Source organism: Falco rusticolus, chromosome 5, assembly GCF_015220075.1.
Source record: "Falco rusticolus isolate bFalRus1 chromosome 5, bFalRus1.pri, whole genome shotgun sequence".
Taxonomy (NCBI): Eukaryota; Metazoa; Chordata; class Aves; order Falconiformes; family Falconidae; genus Falco; species Falco rusticolus.
Genome location: NC_051191.1, coordinates 28,629,296 through 28,651,532, shown reverse-complemented (window position 1 = coordinate 28,651,532; position 22,237 = coordinate 28,629,296). Strand labels below are relative to the sequence as shown.

Here is a 22,237-nt window from a genome sequence, read left to right as displayed (position 1 = left end):
CTAGTACTCTGTGGGCTCTTGATAAGAGCACATTGTGCCATGTCAGCATATTCATTCCAGTTAGTGTCTTACAGAAGAAATGGTAATACTGGGCATCATTTTCTGTATGTGTTGTGTGTACGCACACAGATGTTTTCAGGGTTGGTTAGAAGGATTTGCTCCCATAGTCCTGTTTGAATTGCTGGTTGGTTGCATGAAGAGGGAGGGTGGTCTGATAAATGGACCAGATGATGAGAAGCTTTTTATCAGCAGCTGGAAGTTCTCCTGACTCATGTATTGTCCACAAAGTCACTTTGTCAGTTGTGTTTGTCAGTTGTACATTCGAAGTCAGGGTACCATATCTACTTAACATTTCAGACACAATGATACATCTTAATATTTGGGCTCTTCAGCAATAAAAGCCTAATACCTGACCTTGCGAGACAACCTGTTCCTTGCACGTGCGTGAGCAAAGAGGCATCGTGGAGCATACTGCCATTCAGCCAGACAGTTGAGGGAGGTGAATGACAAGCAAGATTTGAAGAGAGAAGTACAGGCAGCAACCATAAAGAAAGCCATTTTCTTCTTCAGGTGTCTCCCTTCTTCTAAGAGGGTCCGCTAGCATTACGGCATAAGAGGAGACAAACCACAAAGAGGTCAGTGTAACTAAATGTGTGTGAAGTAGCCATTAACACAGGCAGTGGGTATTCAAAAAGAAACTCTCCATTTGACAGTGCTGTCTTCTAGATGACTTAGAAACATAAAAACATAACTTGATTTTAGAAGAACACTTTTAATTTTTGTCAGATATGAAAGTACCTGTAAGTTTAGTGTGTGCTTTGCAAAGAGAGGCGTGTGCTAAGACTGATTTTCAGATTTCTATTTTATGAGTTGTATTTGTGGTACGATGGTTTCATATGTGGAATTCTGGCACCACTATTAACACTTGAAGTTTTTATGTGCACTTTGTAGGAGCGCTCCTCCTGTGCCACATGAATAGGACCTGTGTCCTGGGATGATCTGTGTTGCTCATGGCGCTTCGCTGGGCTCAAGGATAGGTTATCAGTAAGGCTTGGATTCTCTGTCTGCAACCATATTCTAGGGTACAGGAACCCCCAGGGAGCGGGACCCATAGTAACACAACTGCTTAAACAACAACTCTGCAACTGGGGGGGGGGAAGAGGTGATGTATCAAGCTGGAATATATACAAGAGCTGGCTTATACATTGCTCAGCTAAGTGGTAAATAGCGTGCGTTCTTGCCTTCCTCACCTGTGCTCTCTCTGTTAATCTGAGTCTGGTGCTCCAAAACTGCAGTTCTTGGAAGACTTCTGATGCTTGAAACTGGAAGATGCCTAGCAGCAAAACTTTTTTCTTCTCACTCTTCTCCCTCTTAATTTCTTGCTCAAAAAGCAAGACAAAAGCACTTGCTTTTTCTGATCTTTTTAGATACCTAAGGTCCAAGTTTACCTAGAAATTCACAGATCTTGCAAACTGAAAATGTAAATTCAGTGATCAGTTAGGTGTCCGACTGGCAGTGGTGCTTACTCTGTCTTGCTTAGCTCTCTCAGGCAGATACAAGGTTCCTTTTTCCAAAGCAAAAGGTAAGCATGCAGTATGATGGAGGAATGCAGGATCTTAAATACACAGTTGCTACCTGTATAAGCTGCAGCTGTGTTTGTCTCTTGGTGCTGGAAGGGGTGAGCATCAGGTAGAGGATAGGTACTGGTCTTTTTAAACCTCTTTCTGTGCAAATGCTAGGTAAAAAAAAAAAAATCACCTTGATTATATAAATATTTCTGTATTGATAATACATTTTCTTAATATGAAACTTGGAGACTAACAAATCATTGTTAAACTTCACTTAGATTTTATTTTCCCCTAACTGAGGCTAGTTTCTGTAGCTCAGGGGTGAGAACCTATATCCTAAAGGCTATGTATGACTCACAACTCTTTCATATAGCCTACCAGCACATTACTTTTTCACATTAGTTATTCACATGAATACAGAACAGTACTGACATGTTTATTAACACATGAACATGGCTTGTTAAATATGGTTAAAAGCCCTGGCCCTTAGCTAGAAAAAAATATTGCTGATGTTGCTGTGAACTGTTCCATCACAAGCCATTTTCACTTGCAGAGACTCCAGTTGTTTGTGAGTAGCCTTAATCATTGAGTGCCACCTGTGTTTAAGCAAGCATGGGATGCAGAGATAAATCAGCACTCCTAACTTTTACTTTCTGAGGGATGGACACCTTACTACCTGTTCACTTCCAGCTCAGAAATCACTGGTTCAGCTTGCAGTTTTATGTATCATACTTATATCACACAGTTTAATTTGCTTTGGGCTTTGAGTCTTGCATGGAGGTAGTGGGGAAAACTTCAAATAAAAAGAAAAACTGTTTTTTATTTAAAACATGAAATCATTATAGATATGTGATGAATGTATCCAAAATCCACTCCTCCTTAGTCTTTCAGCACCTCTTTCGTGATGGCAGAAGTATGTCTCATTTTCTGTAGAAGAAATGGTTCTTCCCTTTTTCCCCTTCATCCTGGCTGCTGTGTTGTCATGAGACATGCCCTTTCTTTAATAAACATCCTTCTTAGCTCACTAGCTTGGAGGACTGGACTCACTGCTCAGGCCAAAAAATGACAACCAGCTCTGTCAGCCTTCCAGGACAAGAGCTGGTGTGCTTTTTAGTAGGGTGTTCGCTAAATGGATGGTCAGTGTGGGTGGTCCTCTGCATTTCTTCCACTGTCTGCAGTGTTTTACAGCCCTTCTGGAAGGGGCAAGCTCTAGATGAGACTGGGTTTGTCTGAGGCAGTTGGTTTCTCATCAGCCTTCTGGTGACAGGACAAGGTGGAACAGAGGCTGGAGAGAGGAAGTTCATGTCTTTGTGGATATATCTGTCACATGTAATCAGAGACTTCCAGTCTCCCTTACGAGTTTAGTTGTATATTGGTACCCTCAGTGTAATGTAAGAGTTCAAATACCCAGATGACTTGGAAAACAAAGTACTTAACGTATACTACCTTGTGCAGAAACAACTATTCCATTAAAGCTTGCTTTAAGAAATTTTGGAGATCATTACTCTAACAGGGGAGATTAGCTTTAGGGAGAGCATTTACAGTATAAAGGGACCATGACAGATACAGAGCAGAGCAGGGCCCAGAACTCAAGGATGTTTTCAAAAGCTCTGTAGCCAACAAAGGCACCACAAGCCATATTGCACGCTCCATCATGATAGGCTCTGCCCAAGCTGTTTAGTGTCGTTGGAAAGCCAGGTACAATCGTCTGAGCAAAGCACAGTGCAGATGGCACATGTACTACTTCTGATACCCAATCTAGCTCATTTACAACTAGCTGATATCTCTGGGTGCTACTGTATTAAGCTATGTAAATTCTCAAGAGGCCTGCCACCCACTGCTCTACTTGTAAGTGCAAAACTGTCTGCGTATATGCTACAGTATGCCATGTGTAAGAAAAGTAAATTTGTTATTAAAGGGACGCTCTTAAAAATTGCCTTCATCCTTATAGCTCCCTCCAAAAATGTAACATTATGTGGTGGGTTTGTCAGTGTTCTGGATATTTGTTTCATCTTTGCTTGCAGTGAAGTGTATATACAGCTGAACAGAAAATACTTAAAATACACTATACATCATATTAATTCAGGAAATTGGAACATCTTAAATAATACATTTAGTAGCATCTTGGCACTTTAAATTTTCTCACAGTTTCCAGATAGTGTTTTCTCTCCTTGTAAGATTGAGGGCCAGTTCAAACCTGTATTCAGTATGCCCATGTGAAAAAGAATTTGCCTTTATATTAAAATTTAAGACTTCCTTTTTTTTTTCCCCCTTTTCGTGCTTCTGAAATACTAAATCTCTTACATTGTATGTGTATAGAGGAGAAGATAATGGGTGAGAATACTGCATCAGGAAAAAAGATCAGTGGAGATAAGACTTAACACTTAAAACTATGTGGGAAAACTTGCTGCAGTGTGAAATAAGATTTAGGGGTTTTAAACTAAAAGGGTAATAAGACACAGACATGGAGCCTGGGGAGGGATCTGTGTTGTGTTTGTATTTCTCATCTGTTGCATAAGCTTGGACAAGTTGCTTGGCCTTTCCCTGCTTAATTTCCCCTGTCAGAGATAGGCATGTTTTACTTGCTATCAGTAAAGCACTTAAAAATCTTGACCTAGTATTATTGTGGACTTAAATCTTACTTGAACTTACTTAAAATGTTTTTCCTCCTCACTCTTGCTTTCCCAAAGACAAGAATAAATAGAAATATTTTTTTTTAAATGGTATTGATTGACTGATACTCTGCAGCTGCTTAAGGTAGGGTTTAACTAACCCTTTCTGTTGTCCAAACATCTACTGAACAGCTTCCCATCCAGATTACTGTTGGATACCTTGCATTTCTAATTCTGTTAGGGGCATGGTCTGTCAAGAGGTGTTTCCTTGTTTATTTGACTTAGCAGGCTGGAGTTTCAAAACCTGGTGTAGCAGGACTTTGTAGACTGCTTTACAGTAATAATGGCTAATCTTACACATCAGTCAGAGCTTGGGGCATCACGGATGGGTGGCTGACAAATAGCCTGATGATGATGGAAACGTAGTGTGTATCACCAGAAAGCCCACTGTCAGGCTATTAATGTGCTCTGCATCGTCATCAGGTCCTGCGGCACAGTGCTTCAACAGCATTCTGGCCCTCGATATGAAGGGCTGACGTACTCGTACCAAACTGCTCCTACCCAGCAGCAGTGGGTGGTTTGCTTGGGTGTTGTGCGGCACAGCAAGCATGAATCTCTGTGCAGAGAGGAGTTCTTGCCCTGTGATGCTGCTACTGTTGTGAATGCAAGAAGTGAATTCAAGCAGGCATTAAACTATGTGGATGCAGTGGTTAACCAGGAAAATGCATTGATCTTGCCACAGCCAAGTCTTGCAGAAATAGTTTCGTCCAATGGAGTTAAATCGCTGCACTTCAGGAGAAAGAGCTATCCAGTGAAACATCCTTGCTGAGAAGCAGCCTGACACCCTGATGTGCAGCTTTGCGTTCTCTGTTAATGTTACCAATGTCCTGGCAAGAATCCCATGTACAGAGCTGAGGAAGTAGATGGTATAAAAGCCGAACTCTTTGGGCTTTTTGTTCTGCGTTGATCCATTGGCCTTGCTGCAACTGTACTATCACAGAGCATCTGTATTCCACACCTAGAAACACAGAGTGTACTCCTGAAGGATGACTCCTGAGCGTTGCACTGTTTCACTTCAGGGGTGTTGAAAACCCTGCAGTATGTATACAAGCTAGCTGTATTTTAATTAAATGTAGTAGCTGTGTACATACTGCAGAAGGGATAAGATGGGGATACCTCACATCTAATTTGTCATTTTGCTGTTTGGATTTCTTTGCTATTGTCTTCCCTCTTGCGGATTTGTGCCGTAACATCTCATTCTCTTCCTCCTGTGCTGTTAGCAATGGCATCTGTTTTTTGAAATAAAAGCAAATTTTCTTAAAACTTTTTCTGTTGTTGAGAAGCCATTCTTGCTGTATGATGGCAGAGGCATCCCTGTCCTTCCTGATACATGCATCTGTACAGGATTTATTTTAATTAGAGAGCTACAGGAAGCAGAATCCCCATCCCGTGGGAGCCTTCTCATATCTGATTCTTATTTTTTGAATGGGGGAGCTTGGAGTACCCACCCTAGGGCTGGCAGGCAGCCTGGCAGGAAGCTGGACAGACTGGCCTGCCGGCCAATCTTGTTGTCTTTTATTGAGAATTTTGGTGAAGTCAGCACATTTCCATGCAATCGGTGTTCTGCAGTGTGAAAATTGTGTTTGGGAGTTTTTTCAGCGGCTCTAGTTTTAGACTGCAACTTGTGGGAAATTGTTGACTAATTTTAGTAATTCCTGTAGATGATTTTGTGAGTAGAGAAGTGGTTTCTGTGGAAGAAAATCCTCTTGGAAGGATGTTCTTCAGCTAATGTGAAGGATTGCGTGTTTCCATGTCATGGTTCAGGTAGGTGAGTTATCTGGCAGGGACCTGATGTACCCTATCCACAGGTCTCGCGTAACAGCAGCTGTTTCTGATCAGATTGCTGCCAGATGTTGTTCTGTTTTCTTAGAATGGCTTACCTGCAGGAAATCCAGATAGTGTAGGACCCAGACCTTCCACCTTTATTGGTAGGGCAAAGTGCAAAGGTAGTAGCAGTCTGTGGGGAAATACAGCCTGGGAAAAGCAACAGAAGACATCCAGGTCTGGAGGATTGCGGGTGGCCCAGGCCAGGCATAGCTGTGCTGCTGGTCCACAGGTGCCTTGCAAGTAGAGCATTGTGCTGTAGCACATGTGTTTGAAGCAGGCTGCATTGCCTCATTACATCACGTCAGTGCTAAACTGGGTTTGACTCTTCAGGTGGTCCAGTTTGACCTCCTGCTCAAAGTAGGGCTGACTTGGAAGTTAGGTCGAGCAACTAAGGGCCTTTACTAATTGCAGATCTCCATGAACAGAGAGTCGATAACCTTTCTGTTCCTGTCTTCCAGTGTTTTCATAATGAAGACTTTAAATTTTTTTTACCTCTTGGGTCTAATCAGAATTTGCCTTATTGCAGCTCATGACTGTTACTGCTTGCTGTTCGTCTGTGTGCTCATGAGAGGAGTCTGTGTTTTCTTAGTAGCCCTTGTAGGTAACTAGAAGGCTGATGAAGGGGTTTGTCTAATGACAGGTGTTCTGTGTGAGTTTGCAAGCTGGATCCAGGAATCTTCTTTGGATCACTCTTCCTCTCTTGGCCCATGGACATGCAAGAAGGAAGCTGAACTTGCATTCTCAACATACAGTACTGCTATTGAACAATGTTGATGCTTTCTGGGTTTCTTCAGCATCTGATGTAAACCCCTTCAAATCCACAGGCACAATAGAACCGGGTGTCTAGCAGTTCAGACAGACAAGACTGATCTTGAACATATTTTTTTCTTTTGGTTCTCTTCAATAAAAAAATATATCTCCTTGGAAGATTCTTTGCATTATGAAATATTTTGAGGTGAGTTTACAATGAATCACCCATTAGCAGTTCAGTGAAAATAATTTCAAGGAAAACAGTACTTAGTTTTAAGTAGTTGCTGCTTTCAGAGGAAACACAAATGTAACTTTGAACCTCAGAAGCAGCTCGTGTTGTGGTGGCCTTTGAGTATGTCCTTAGAATGGATCTGAAGATTACACAGACATTACAAATCATCTGTATTATTTTGAATGAGCAGCTCTTAAATGGAATGCAGTCCATTAGGGAAGTATGTATTGGAAAATGCAGAAGACTTTTTATGGTGGTTTTTTTGTTGGCTGCTGGAGCCCAGTATTTGCACAGCCACTGTGTAAAAGCTGCATGTGTAAATCCCATCGGAGGGGAACCCAATCAGTAACCAAGAGCACCAGTAAAAAGAGTAAAGAGGGGAACTTTTCCCCAGCATGTAGTTAGTTTGAGCAGGTTTAATGCTTGTGTACACGCAGTGTAACTTCACAGGAGTCCATCCAGACTCACAACAGGTTAATAGTTCCTTCAAAATCAAAGGAGGTATAATCTTATAAAACTTGCATAATAGGAAAGTTTGGCCTTTATATCCAGAAGCTAAACTGGCCAAGCAAACACCTAATATTGACTTGAATTCTTAATCTAACTTTGAGTGTGAAACTTATCTCTAGCAAAACAAACCATACCTTTTTTAAAAACATATTTAGCTTCTTCCTCAAAGAAGCATGTATGCCATGTGCTCCTGCCTTAGCAAAAGGTAACTGTTTTGACTCACTTCATGCTTACTGTTTTCTCCCTGTTTTCTGCTCCAGTGCTCAAGATGCATAGGGAACCAGAAGTCTGGTAGCGTAGCTGTTGCTTAAATAGAATTGCAGCAAGGTTCAAGAGTTGCAGCCTACAGGAGTCAACTCTGCAACTGTTTTTTCCATACCCAAGAAGCATGAGTCAGATTTTGCTAAGTGAGTCAAATCTATCCTCAGATTCATTTGAAGACACCGTAATGGATATATAATTTGCAACAGTGCTATGCATAGAAAGAGTTTAATAAACTAATTTAGTTTGCAGTATTCCCTCTGAGTGGGAAGAGGGACAGGGTAGACGGAAGTGGTCGGAAAGTGCGGAAGGAATGGCAATTCAGGTGTACCTCCGTCCCCAGGAACCGCACATAGTCATGTGGCGTGGAGGGTATAGAAAGATTATCTTTAATTCACTGCTCCTGTGGGAGTTTGCTGGGGCCTGAGAGGTGGTTAATGCAAGTACGCCTACCCTTGGTGATGCTGCTGAACTGTGGTCTTCAGCCTGACAGCACCGCTTCAGTGAAAATGAGGGTTGTTGCTGGACTTTGAAAAGGCTGACAAAGGCTACTCGGCTCATCCTCTGGTATGCATGTTGGGGACCCAGACACAAGCCGCCCTCTCCCACAAGAAGGGCAGTACTTTCATAATACCTTCCTGGAAATCGGTCCCTATTCCTTTGCTTTGCATTCCTTCCATTTATCTTCACCTGGCCAGTGCTGCTATGCATGAAGCTGGCCTCCAAGGTCAGATGTACTAGAGCTGCAGCCGTTTACCAGGATGTGACTCTTGCATGTTTTGCTGGCTGTGTCATGCAAAAACACTCCCTTTCCTCTGGAGGAATGACCAAATGATAATTAAACTTTTGAGGCCCAGTCACCTTCCAAGTCTTTCTTCTCCTCTGTTGCCATGTTTAACCCTCCCTCTGAGAAACCTCTGTTGATTGTGAATTTTGACCAGGAAACGAATTTGATGGCTCCATTCTCAAGCATCGGCCGTTGACTGGTTGCAGTCAACATCCTAATATTGTGCTCAGAAGAGTGACTAATACCTCCTGTCTGGCATAAGTCTTGAATGAACTAGTAGACAGGCATGCATTTATTTTTCCTATTCCCATGTGCAGTCAACCTAGAAAGAATTTTTTAGATTTGCTTTTCTTCCGCAGTTTTTGTGGGGACCCTGAGGAAATGAATGATGGAATTCAAATGCAGCGGTTCAAAGAACATCTTTGCCATTCCTTATTTGTGGTACAGAGATGAGTTGGCAGCGTCAGATACATGGTTCCCTGACTGACACGCACAATCCCTTGTAGGTCCATGGCTGCTTTTAATTCTTTTGTAACTCAAAACAGCTTTGAGTTGTCTTCACTCTGAATGAAGAACGTTATGTATTTAAAAATGTCTTGGGTTTAGATCATTCAGATCTTTATTACCTGTTCTAAATGGTTTTGATTTGTAAGAAGTTGATTGTAGAAGACTGGGATTCAGGAGTTCAGCAGCAATCATGTCACTCACTTGTTGGTTGTTTTTCTTTTCTCTGGTTTAAGCTTTGCCAAAGCTTCCTGAAACATATGTTGTTTGAAAGGTGCTGAAGCAAAAACAAAACCCACAAAGGAAACAAACCCAAACAAAACATCAAAAACTTTTAATAACCCACAAGCATTAGTGTATTTGTGTGGAATGAGATGGTTGGTTACCTTGTGTATGCCACTGCTGTTTGTCCCATGTTTTGCTGGCGTGGTCGGGGGTGACCTGGAGCAGGCTGTGTGTCCCCAGTGAGTGTTCTGACTGCTGCTGGTAACACGTGATGCTGCAGAGATCCGCTGTGCTACTTACCTGCAGCCACGCTGTTCAGGAGCATGGCACCTTTGCATACAACTTGCGTTCTTCAGAACTGCTTCTCTTAGGTTTTTACTTCATGCTCTTTTTGCACCTTTTCTGTCTAGTTCCTCACTTCAATTCCATTTATTTGAGTACGTGACTCCATTACCCTTCTTTATCTCCAATCCACCAGTAATGCCTGCGTTAATTAGAAAGGAATTGAGAGCAACAGGTTTGAGATTGTTGCATGCTGAGATCTCTTTTTGGGAAACTGCATTCCAGTTGGAGAAAGTAGCTTTTGCCTAAGGGAATTCAGAAGTTTGCTTCAACTGTCATGCTGACCTGCAAAGCTGCTTCCCTCTCAGATGTTCATGTAAATTTTTATTCCTAAGGAATTTAATAAGGCTCACCAGTGGTACTTGCCTCTTTTTGACAGCTCCTCAAGAATATAGTTTCAAGTAAGTCTGTAAATTTTGGCACCTGTAGCTGAGTAAGATAAACGTAATCCTGATAGCAGCTAACTCACCAGTCATCTAGTCACTATTGCATGAATGCAGTCTCCCAGAAGGTGTTTTGTATACATGAGTGCTGTAGTGTGTTTGCTGCACATGGTTAAGGATGCTTGAGTTACTCCAGTGAGGACAGGTTTATAAATCAGCACTCACTTTTGTGCAGGATTTTTCAAACAGAACCACTTCCTGGACAGTATGATAAACAGTTACCTTTTTTTTTTTTCCTTCAATTATTTTTATCTTGTTTTGAATCTTTTCTTGGGGTTGCTGCTACACATGCTGGAGACAGATCTGACAGTTTTGAAGTACAGGAAAATACCTGAGGGGCTGGTATTTAAAGACTTATCAAAAAGCACTTTGTGGACCGCCAGCCCTATTTTCAACTACATACATTATTGCTCAGATATTTACGTGAAGCTTGCCCTGTGTTCTCTTCATACTGTGCCTTGCTCTTCAGACAACACAGAGAAATCTGCGATAATTGGCTATTTAACATTTTATTATTTAGGTGCTAGTGTCATAATAGGATCTGCAGGTTATTTTTAAACATAACAATGAAGTTAGATTGTACTGAAACAATATCACCAAAAAAATGTATAAAATTCACCCAGTTGATTCATAGTTTGCTACTACAGAGTGAAATACAGATGAGGTTTCTGAATTCAGCCTAATAGAACCATAATGGCAATTCATTTTACTGTCTGCACACATCACGTGTGTGTGTTACCAAGTGTTTGTTAAAAGGGAGTAGAGCCCTTCAGTATTTAAAAGAGGGCATCATGTTAAAAGTGAGCTTGTACCAGAGTCATGGTTTTTTTGTTTGGTTTTTTTTTTTCCTCTCTCTTTTCCATTTTTAGGTCAGATGATTCAGGTTTTCCTCAGTGCTTTTAACCTTTTGCCATCTGAACAAGCTGCTCAAGGGACAGCAGTGCTTTGAGGCCGTTGCTGAAAAAAACACTGCCTCTACTAGGATAACTCTGTTTTGCTGTCTTCCTTGATGTTTGCTCTTAGTTTCTTAACCCTTTGTTACTTTCTATTTTTCCTTAGCACTACAGGTAGCATCCTAGTAAATGTTCATCTTTACTTTTCCTTTCACCTCTGACACCTTCCCCTCTAAGTATAAAAGTCCATGTGTGGGGGGTGGGTGGGGGGAATGGCCTGTAGCTCATCTAATCTATCAGCTTTTCATGGAAATGTAGACTTAATTGCTGGCAACGGAGCAAAAAACAGAGCATTATCATTTCTCACTTTCATTTGAACAAAAATGTACGTGCCTTGCTGGACGTTACATCCCCTTATTTTGTTCCCCAAATAATAAAGTGAGTATACGCTTGCATTTCATAAAGGAATTTAATGAAAGAGTGCTTCCAGTGCATTTGCAGACTGTCCTGCCTTTTAAGTTTTTACAGTAAATTTTGAAATGTTCATAGGAGTCTGTAAGTGTACAAGAGTGTGTTGATCAGCAGCGGGTAGCTGGATTGTTTGGAGACAGCATGGTAGAGGAGAGGTGGCAGAAATGTATTTTAAAATGCCCTACAGGTAAATTTTGTGGTTCTTGTCCAGTACAGAAATTCTGCATTGAACAGACCTGAAACAACTGCTCTGTTTGAAAAGCGTGGGTTAAATTCTGATTTTAAAATGGCTTTATGTCTTTTTAATGGAGATCAAATATTTTTATTCCATTTTGAACATTATATCTGTCAAAGGCAACAAAGTTCATTTACATCGATGTGAATCTCTTGTAAAGCTGAATTTGGCCCTTCTTGTTCTGTGCTTCTTAGTCATGTGATAATCTTTCCATAAATCATGCACTCTTGCTTCCTGCTTTTACCAATCTGATCGTATAAAATGCAGATGAACCGAGCTTTTGGCTTATTAAGCATAAGCAGAACACCCCATCTAAACCTACCCTTTTGTCACACCAGCCCTGTTTCCCCCATTTGAAAACAATATAGCAAGAATGACAAACTTTGACTAATATAGTAGAGGTTTTTTGGTCTCCTCCCTTTCTTATTCTGACCTGTACTTTGCTTTCGTTATAAAGTGAACATAGAAATTACCCTGTGGGAGTGGTGAAACTGCAGCAGAGAAACAAAAACTATTTGGATTCATCCGAAAGCTATTCATTCGCTTGCTCTTCTTATTAACGGCTCGAAGCATGCAGTTTGTCCTGTTCTGACTACGTATTTTTCAGCAGGAATGAAGGTAATTCTTTGTGTGTCTCTTTCCTTTTAATAGTGCTTTCATTTTATCAGAACAGGCATTTATATTTTTATCATAATTATTATTTTGACTACTTTTAAATGTATATACAGCTGCCTTATGGGCATGTTCGGTTGATCTCGGTGAGCTCCTTTTCCAGTAACATTTTTTTTTTTTTTTGGTAGAGTAGTGGGGTTATAGATTCAGATCCGGGTTACACAGGTAAAAATCACAGCGCTCTCCACAGGAGGTTGCAAAGCTTCTTCCAGAAGACATCGGCATATTTGCAGCCAAAATTTAGTCTATAATGGGTTTTTGTTTTAATCATCTGCATATACAAAGGTGAACATCTCTCTGTACTGTTGGTATCGCCAGCACTTTTTGTGTTGGGGAAAGTACGTTACTGTAAACCCATGAGCAAGTCCTTGTTGCTGTCCTCTCTGGCGGGATAAGATATTTTTAGTAAGTCATTTCAGAAACGTAGGACTTCCTGATACTTTTATTGTTAATTCGCTGCAAACTGAAAACGCAGGATTGGCAGCATTTAATTCAGAGAGGATTGTTCTTGCAACACACAAGAAGTGTTACTGGTCCCTGGCTGCAAGTGCAGGTTATTACAGTTATGAGACGAGTGGTATGTTTATGATGAAAGAAAAGTTTTGTTTGGTTGGTGGCTGAAGCAGCAGTATTAAGAATGTCTCTTAAATATTGCAAAGTAATTTTATGCTCCCTAATGCCTTTGCAAGGTTTTTTGGATGGGGGGTAGGAAGGAAGGACAAAGGGAAACCCTTTAGATTTTGCAAATATTACCTTAGATAGCCACTGCTGGAACCCTTCAAGAAATCTCTTACTGGGTGTATTTCTGTATTCTTCACATGGAATATTCCCAGAGTGTTAATCCTGGCAAATCTTCGGTCGTCTTGCTTGCACAGCGCCTGCAAACAGGCTGTGTGTGTCTGCAAGGGGCAAGAGGAAGTGGTGGCTGTATGGAAAGGGCAAGGTAACGAGTTTCAAAGAGACACCAGGAAAAAGGACCCTCTGCTTATGTGTCCTGGTTTTAAAAAATACTGCTAGATCCTTAATAGTATGTGTATGGCTTCTAATGTTTGTGTTAGTTTTTATGATTGAGATACAGGTCAGTTTGCCTCTGAAAATGTAGATTTTCTGGAGCGCTCAGTGAGATCTGTGATTGTCAGTCCTGAGTACTTTCAAGAACAGCAGTCAACTGCATTGAGCAGGGAAAACTTAGCTTAAAACCTTTTAAGTTGAAGTTAGCATTCTCTGCCTGTGATCTTGGGCATGTCATCGTATTCTTCTGGGCTGCAGTTTCCCATCTGGAAAATTAGAATTAATAATATGTACTTACCTTGTTTTCCTCATGCTATGTGAATGAGGAGGTTGAATTCATTCATTGCTACTGTTGTATTAAATATACTCTGAAAGAACTGAGAGTTGCTGCAGCTCGGAGTGCTTCCAAGTGACTGTAAAGATTTTATAAACAATACCTGATAAGCTACAATTGATAGTTGAACTGTATTCCTGTAGCAGCTCATGCCAGTCCTCGGTTGCTTCTGTTGCATTGTGAGATGATCAGAGCCTAAAACTGGGTTGGATGAAGAACAAGAAGAGTTTGCACATAGGACAGTCATTGCCATTGGCTAAATAAGAGTATTACCCCCCCCACTCCCCCAATTAAAATCATGCAGTAATACATTGCTTTGTAATTTTGAAGCTCTGGTATTATATTACTTCAGAAAATTCAGTGAAATGAGCAACCAGTTGTCCAATGCCAGTAGGACTCTGACACCTTCAGTGACCAACCCAAGACGTAAAAAAAATCACACGGATTTGTTGTCATGGCACTTGTGTTCAGTGATTAACTGCGTGTATTTTTATATTTTTTTTTTCTAATGAGTATTTCTCTGGACTTAACAAATAACTCAGCAGTTTAAAGGTGGGATTTCAGCTTCTTTGCTCAAAAGTTTAAAATGTGCTAACATTTACTAGATGTAAGAAGCTGACTAAGTGGAGATGCAGTGTACTGTAGGTAAACAGGGTCATATTGCCTCCTCTTACTCTGTTTCAGTTGGTTTTATAAGTGGTAAGTCAATGGATTGTTTTTCAGATATTTGCGTTGTGTTTTCACCATCAGTTTCCAAGTGATTAAGGGAGGAAGGATTGTCCTTGCATGTGCCAAAAAAGTGGACGCACAAAGATCAGAGTTTTCTACTACAGTCTTTCTCCCTGGCTTGCTAGGTCATGCCTGGCGCATACTTTCTGTGCCTTTGTCAGTAAAATGAGGTTACTATTTGGAATTGTTCACAGGATCAGAAATTCTGTAGTGATTCTAAACCCCTGTGAAAACATGAGATGGAAACTTCTGTAAAAATTTGTGCCAGTGTTTTAGATAAGCTTTTATATCTGAACTAAAATTATGCAATAATGAGTTTGCACATACATGCATCTAAAGAACCTACCTCTTTGTCCTTTCTTTCAACTCTCTCTTTAACCACAGCACACATCAAATATAAATTCCTCCACTCAGTCTTTTGGTAATACTTTGGAGAGCTTTATCCATAGATGACTTCATGTTTGTTCCAGTCCTCCCTATTTTCAGGTTCTGAAGTGCTTTTGTAACTTTTTGCATTCACATTCCTGGTTTGAATCGAAGCCATTTTGAAAAAGAAAATTACTCTGAATTCTTTAGTGAAAACTTCCAAAATATACCTCCAGCTTTAACGGAACTGTAGTGCTGCAGCTCTTTTTTCCTAAACTCCAGAACACAGCAAATGAAAATAAATAGAAGCTGGCATGTTTCTTCTTGTGCAGTTTTACTGGTGTGCATGTTCGTTCATTTGTCTGTTAACTTGTAGAATTCCATGATCTTACAAAGTGGTTTGCGGTTTGGTTTGAATTGGTGAGACTTTTCCTATTTTTCACATTTTAACCATTACTGACATTTTAATGCAATAGAAACAATGCAGCAGAGGAGCCAAAGTTTTTTTAAAAATAGCCGTTAGATATTACAGTGCCCTGTGTCACTGCTTTTAGATTTTAATTTAGAAAGAGTTTCTGGATGTTTTCTTAAGCATATTTTAATTAAGCATTGCATTCATTACATTAATTTGCATTTGCATGCCCAGTTGCCAAAAGCTTGCTAACAAATGGGGTGACAGACATATCCCAAAATGTGTATTTTAATTACAGTTCTGGTAAGTGTGACTGCAGCACTTCCTCACTTTCATGTATAATATCTGGGTTGCTGCTTTCAAGAGTTTACCCCACACCTGCAGTTGCCCAGTTACACGTTGTGTCTTTTTCATGCCTTGCATTAAAATGGAGGAGAGTTTGGCTGGTATCCTAAGCATGGGGTTGAGCAGCAACACATTGAACTTGATTTGATCAGACCTGTGTGACTGCTGGAACATCAATTTGAGCATGGTGGCATGTAGACAGCTGTATTTTCTTTTAAAAAGCAGCATTGCATGCTGTACATGCTGTAACAATACCACCCTGAAGCAAGAGGTCACACTGGTCTGCGCTTGAGTTCAGCGGTACTGAGACTTCTACCGAGGTCAGTAATGAACTGAAACCACCTTTCTAGCGTTTGCTTTTCCTATTAATGGTGCCAGTGGAGGAGCTGGGAACGGCCTCCTGGAGTTTTCAGGGAAACTCATTGTTCATGTAAACACTGAGAAGGAGTTTCCCTTCCTTCTTGGCCTGCTAGGTGTGCAGTGAACCATACAGTTTGCTTTAGCTACATACCATCTGCGTTTTATTTTTGTTTTGTTTGCTGACTTTCACCCATTTATGTACTACAGAGTATCGGTATATTGTTGTATATTCCACCTTTGTCAACAGCCTGGCTTTTGCTGCTCTGAGCAGTCTTGTGTTATGCAAGTTACGGTGTTTGGAACAGAGCTGGTCATGGAAAAAAATTACATTGGTGGAAATTCTACTTGTATTGTGTCTTCAGGAGAATGGGCATTGAGTGCTTTGATTGTTTTAGGGCTGCTGCTGTTTGTCCTGCATACATGCGGTTGTGTACTCTGTACTCGCGTAGCACTGTGTACTAAGACCTGCAGTCCTTGGAGTGCATTGCTGTTGTGAGGATGCAAGTGGCTTCTTTATCAGCATCTACTTTTTTTTTCCTCTTTTTTTTTTTTTCTTTCCTTCTCCCTATTTCTTTCAACGGCCAATTTCTTGCTGGAAGAATTATTTCTTCCTGAGATATCTTCCCCTCAAACCCCACTGTTCCGTTAAAGATCTAAAGCTGATCACCCTGCAAGAATAACCCTCAGCCCAGGATGCCAACAGGAGCGTGCTGCAGTCTGAGCTGAAGTGGTCTGGTGTGTATAGTCAGATCTGTGACATCTGTAAGCAGACTGTTCGGGTGGTGACTTTATTGTGGCCAAATACCAGAACAGTGATACTAACTCTGGACTAAACAACCCTGATGTTGGAGGCTTCGTTAAGTGTTGTGCAAAGGCTCATAAACTACTCTGTACAAACCCTCGAGGCTGAGGTGCTGTGTTAGAAGAACATGACCATGTTGCTTTGGGACCCAGGCTGGATCTGTGCCTTCCTGCAGTGCCAGGGCCAAGCTAATAAAACCACCTGAAGATGCCAGGAGTTAGCTTTGCAAAGAAGGTATTGTTATTGATGGTTTTTCATTAACCAGGTTACCCCAGCTTCCTGTTATTGGGCTATTTGAGAGTTGACTATGTTATATTGTATCAGAGTTCCTTTCTTCTGCTTCATGGTCCAGAAATTTGACTGGCTTTTCTTTCCAGATAGCATTAAGCTGTGTATTCAATGTTGCTTGCCGTCCAAACATTGCCAGATTGTGTTGAGAGACAAGCCTTTAGTATCATTGCACCCAAAACCTAAGTCACCATATTAACTTCTTCAAAGCTAGGTGAGATTGAACAATTGGTTAATGTTCAGGGAGCAAAATCTCCTTTTTCTGTACAGAATTTGCATCCAACAGCAATGTGATGATAGGTCTGGATGATCACATACAGTAAAACAGTCTGCTACCCAGAGTTCTTGCTGTTAGGTAAATCAAAACATGTTACTCAGAGTGTGACTTACGGAAAACTAAGTCAAAGTTTTGTAATTGGATCCTCCGCAAATGCTAAATAGCACATCACAATAAAATCGTTAGTCTCCTTATATAAACTGTTTATATGCTGCTAATCCTTTTTTACGATGAAAAGAGCATTCAGTGGGTTTTTAGTACAGGAAATTTATGGGATCTTTTAGTCACTGATGCATTTGACTTCCCGTGGCTTGGATGAATTTGAATCTACTGCCTGATTTCAAATCCTACCCAAACCCAGCTGGAAGTTTCTCGTGCAGAATGCTTCTCAAATCTTCTGTCACGGCAGCAGAATAATCTAGGTTATGCTGACTCTGCAAAGGAAAGAGATTAAACAAAATACATTTTGCTGTCAGTCCTTCCGGAGTGAAATTCTGCCCTTCCTTGCAATACCTTTGTCCCCAAAATTACACTAATGAGCCTTTGCAGCCTTTCCTCTTTCATTTGCACACCTTATAAGTCCTGACTCTTCAGCAGTTGCAACAATGCTTGTTGAAACCTGGGAGAGACCTTCGGTAAGCTAAAACTTCACTTGCTGTGGAGGACAGCTGACACATGCCAAAGGACTGGTGGAGAGTTCTGGATGAGAGCACCACCGTGCTCACCGAACCGGGAATGAAATCCCTGGACTCAGCTGGAAAAATTTAACCGAAGAGTTTAAGATCTGTCTCCTTTCATGTGGAGTAAGATGTGAAAGGAGACTAGTTTTCAAAGGATTGACAGCTTTAGGAGACATAAAGCGGATTCATGGAGTTCCATGTGCGATGCAATAACCTTTACCAAGTGAACTGTACATGTAAGTGTGTGGGCTGGGGGAGTCTGGAACAGAGGGTAAGTTGAAGTTGGGTGAAAACAGAATTAGGGCTGACCAAAAGTCTGCGCTGTAACTCTGGGGAATATAATGACTTAAGAGCAGTGCGGTTCGGAGGAAGTACACAGTCAAATTTTCCCTCATACTTAAACACTCAAATATGGATAGTAAATAAAGAACAAACTGCCTTTTTGGGGTGACTGACTTCTCTGTTTGCTCTATAGACTTAATTCTTCTAAAAGAGGAATTCATGGGGAAATAAAAAAAAGGTATCACTGACTGTGCCAGAGTGAATTTGCTTATAGACATGTGAGCATAAATGGTACTGTGAAATGGAACAAGTAGGGCGTAGAGAATTTTCAGATCCCGAGAGGAAAATAATTTCAGAGAAGTATAGACAAGTTTGAAGCGTTACCAGTATAGATGAAAGTTGCTAGGCCCTTTTTTGCTGCCACCCAATGCTGTACCTTTTGGCAGCAGAGATATTTAATTTTTTTTCTATTTTCTTCTTTTCTATCCTGAGACCCAAGAAACATGAACAAGCCTGCATGGATTTTTATAACATGATACTTGCATCATGGGATCATACAATAATTTAGGTTGGAAGGGACTTCAGGATGTCTTCAGTCCAATTTCCTACTCAGAGTAGGATCAGCTGTGTCTGGCATTTACCTCATAACATTCACTGCCTGAAATAAAATTTTAAAAGTAGTTTTGATTATTTAATCATTGTAGTGGAAAAAATGCCTGGCAGAGTAAAGGCTACCAGGCAATGCTATGAAAATTGTTTAGTCACACTTGTCATTAAAAGTAATAAATACTTCCCAAAAGCAGGTGTGTGGTTTTGAGTGATAGAGGCAAAGAGGATAAAGGGAACATCAGATACACCAATAATGAACTTCTAACTGATGATCTCTGTGTTGATTTTTCATGACTTACTAAGTATGCTTTAAACTAATTTGTAAGTTATTTCAGTATTGTGACCCCTTGCTGAGACTGGTCAGTTCACTGCAGTTCAAGGAGCCTGATGGTGTGAGACTGATGGGATTTGAATGATGGTTTTAAGCTTGATGTGCGTTCTGCCTATTTGTTTTCAAAGCCAGCAGGTATCATTAAAGAACCTTGCATAGAAAAATCTATACTTCATCATATTTTAATGGTCCTTTTTCTTTTTTATATTTTTTATGTAATGGTGATACAGAGTACTCTGTCCAGGCAAGGTTGCATGTTCTGTTGTGGCCTGGTGGCTGTAGGATAAACTTGCTTTCTGTCACTGCCCTCCTCCAGACACACTGCAGCTCATCTGGTCACATCTGTATTTCTGTTCCCTTCATAACCTTTCTCTTTTTGGTGCTTAGGCTGGATTTCCACTGTCCATGCTGCCATCCCCCCGTCTTTATCTTTAACCCAGGCTTGGACCCTGCGCAGGGGGTAGGATTTGTGCAGTCAGGTTCTGCAAGTTGAGTGCTGGAGTTGCTGCAGAGGTGGGAGAGTGTGAGCAGCAGGAGGGCGTGCAAGCTCCCCCCTTGAGCAGAGGTGAGGTTTTTACTGGACTCGGCGGAACTGCACTGGAATTGCTGGAAGCATTAGAGATCTCCCGATAGGTCCTTATCTGGCAAAGCATTTTAGACATGTCAGTAATCCACAGGAAATTAAAATGTTGTCCATTGGGGCCTTAATTTTTAGTGACACTTATTTTTTAAATTCCTCTATGAACTGACTTCTTTTTAGGTATGGATTTATATATAAAACTATGACTGTTTAGACACAGTGACTTCAAAAAGTCTGAGTATTTCCAGTGAAGACTGAGGCTTGAAATGAAAATGATGTGACACAAGTGATGGACTTGAGAAAGAAGTGGGAGACTGAATATTTGATGTAACTGTGGAAGGTGGGGAAAAAGTAATTCCTGGGAATCGGCTGAAGCCAGTGGAGGGGCATGGATATACTTACTGAAGGAAAGAAACACATGACAAATCTCAGAAATATCCAGCAAATTTGGAAGAAGAGGAATTCAGATAAGCCCCTTGAAAAGCAGGAAGTTGTGCTTATTAAAATTGGTCCTTGCTGCGAGCTGCAGTTCTCGGCACTACTTGGCACCGCGGCTCAGCCGAGCAGTATCTTGGCACACGCTGGGCTGGAGCAGGAAATGGTTTTCTCTGCAGCTCGGTGCTGAGGGGAAGCAGCTTCGCCTCTGTTTGAAGGCACGCCTGGGGAAGGTGATATTAAAAATGATTCTGCTTGAGCAAGTCAATAAAAATGGGTTGGGGTGACAATAAATATGTTCCAGCTTTGCACTGAGCAGCCTCTTCCTTTTGAAATTACTGTAGCTTCATTATATGATGTTTCCGTTACTGGGAGAAGAATCTCAAAGACATACATTTATAGGGCAACTTCTGTGTTACAGAAAGCTCTTGGGGTGATACACAAACTTTCATATAAAAATGAGGACCTGCTCCCAAAACCAAATTTACAAGATTAAATCTCATTTATCCTGATGGGTTCAGTCTGTATTCTGCTGTGCAATATCAGTCATTTTCCAATTTTAATAAAGTCTTTCTCCCTCCTAATTCAGGCTCAACCTGCAGAGGAGTTTTGCTTCTCATTCCATCCTCCTATCACTGGAGTGGGGAGAAAGAGATACCTAAAGGTCTAGTTTATTACTTTGTTGTGGTGTCAGGCAGAGGTGAAAGGGTTCAGCTGAGAGAATGTAAAGTTTTAACCTTAGACTAGTTGCAGTGGTAGCTAGTAAAAATGGGCTGTGAATCAAGGCTTCGTTTAAAAAAATACTCTTGTATTAAGTTGGACCTCTCATGTGTAGCAAAACTGATGGGAGGGATGAACGGTGTAGAAGAAAAGAAGAAACTTAACATTCTAGTGTCTGAGACTTCTCATAGCCAGCAGAAATACAGAGAAGGTTTTGGTAGTGGCTTTTCTTCCTTGATTATCAACCCCCCCACTTTTTTTTTTTTTTTTTTTTTTCCTTTTAACTGTATCTCTTTGCCAGTCCTCTTACTCAGGGAAATGTGTCCTATCATTGAGTTGCATCTGCAGGACAGTGGGGTTTACATTTGCTGAAGGTTTCAGCAGGTAGTACTTCTGTTCATCTGTGGGCAGTTGATCACAGCAGCTGAACCCTTGTTATTTGGCACATAGGTACAGCAGCAACAGGGCTGGCTAAAGGAAGCCTTGTTGCAATGTGGTGGTGTTAACAAGGCCCTTGGCAATTAAAAGGCAAATACCCCTGTAAACCTCCACTCCTGCTGTGGGACAGCTATTGCTGTTAAGCAGAGGGGGGGTGGGGCACAGACAGTTTATGGGAATAGTCTGTGACGTCCAAATAAATACACAGACTGGGTGTAGTGGCACTGAGTGGATCAGGTGGAAAGCCAGAGCCCTGGTGACGTGCAGCCTGCTGTTATCTGGGGGTCATTCGGTTATTTCAGCACACCACTTAATGTTCTTCGTGTGTTAGCCTCTTACTTTTTTTTTTTTTTTAAATTGCAAAATAAATCTGAGGGCTTCAGTGTATAAATGTGACTGAGGTAAAACAGCACAGGGATGTCTGGATGGGTAAGGTGGGTTCAGCTGACTCCTGTGTTACTCTTAAATAAAAGAGTAGCATGAAGGATCACTCTCAGATACAACAGATGCTGAGGAGTCCACCAAGTCTATGCGGCTGTTGGAGATGAGAATAAAACACAGCTCCTTCAAGCAGCTTTGACTCTAAAAAAAGGAATTTGCCAGAGAGATAACAGAATTGAATGAACACTTTGCTTTCGCCCGCATTTGTGCGAAGGGAGATGGGATACAGTCGTAGCTGGCTGCCGTGGGGAATGGGAAATTAGAGTTGCAGGTAGGTAGGTGGATGAACAGGGACGAAAGCTGTAATTACTGACTGCTGTTTGGAAAGCACCCTCGTGCTCTCCAGGCCTCCTGGTGTAGCGGTGTGATGCCAACCAACTGCAGAGGAGCCACAGTTGGGTGCCA

At 41.2% G+C, this 22,237-nt stretch overlaps 1 long non-coding RNA gene across 1 annotated transcript in view; it reads left to right on the top strand.

The window, feature by feature from the left end:
- Positions 1-22,237, top strand: part of LOC119148566 — a 103,518-nt gene that overhangs the window by 66,590 nt on the left and 14,691 nt on the right. Inside the window, exon 5 of the long non-coding RNA XR_005104422.1 lies at positions 12,178-12,338. This is a non-coding gene — a long non-coding RNA (uncharacterized LOC119148566). The remainder of the gene's footprint in view (positions 1-12,177; positions 12,339-22,237) is intronic.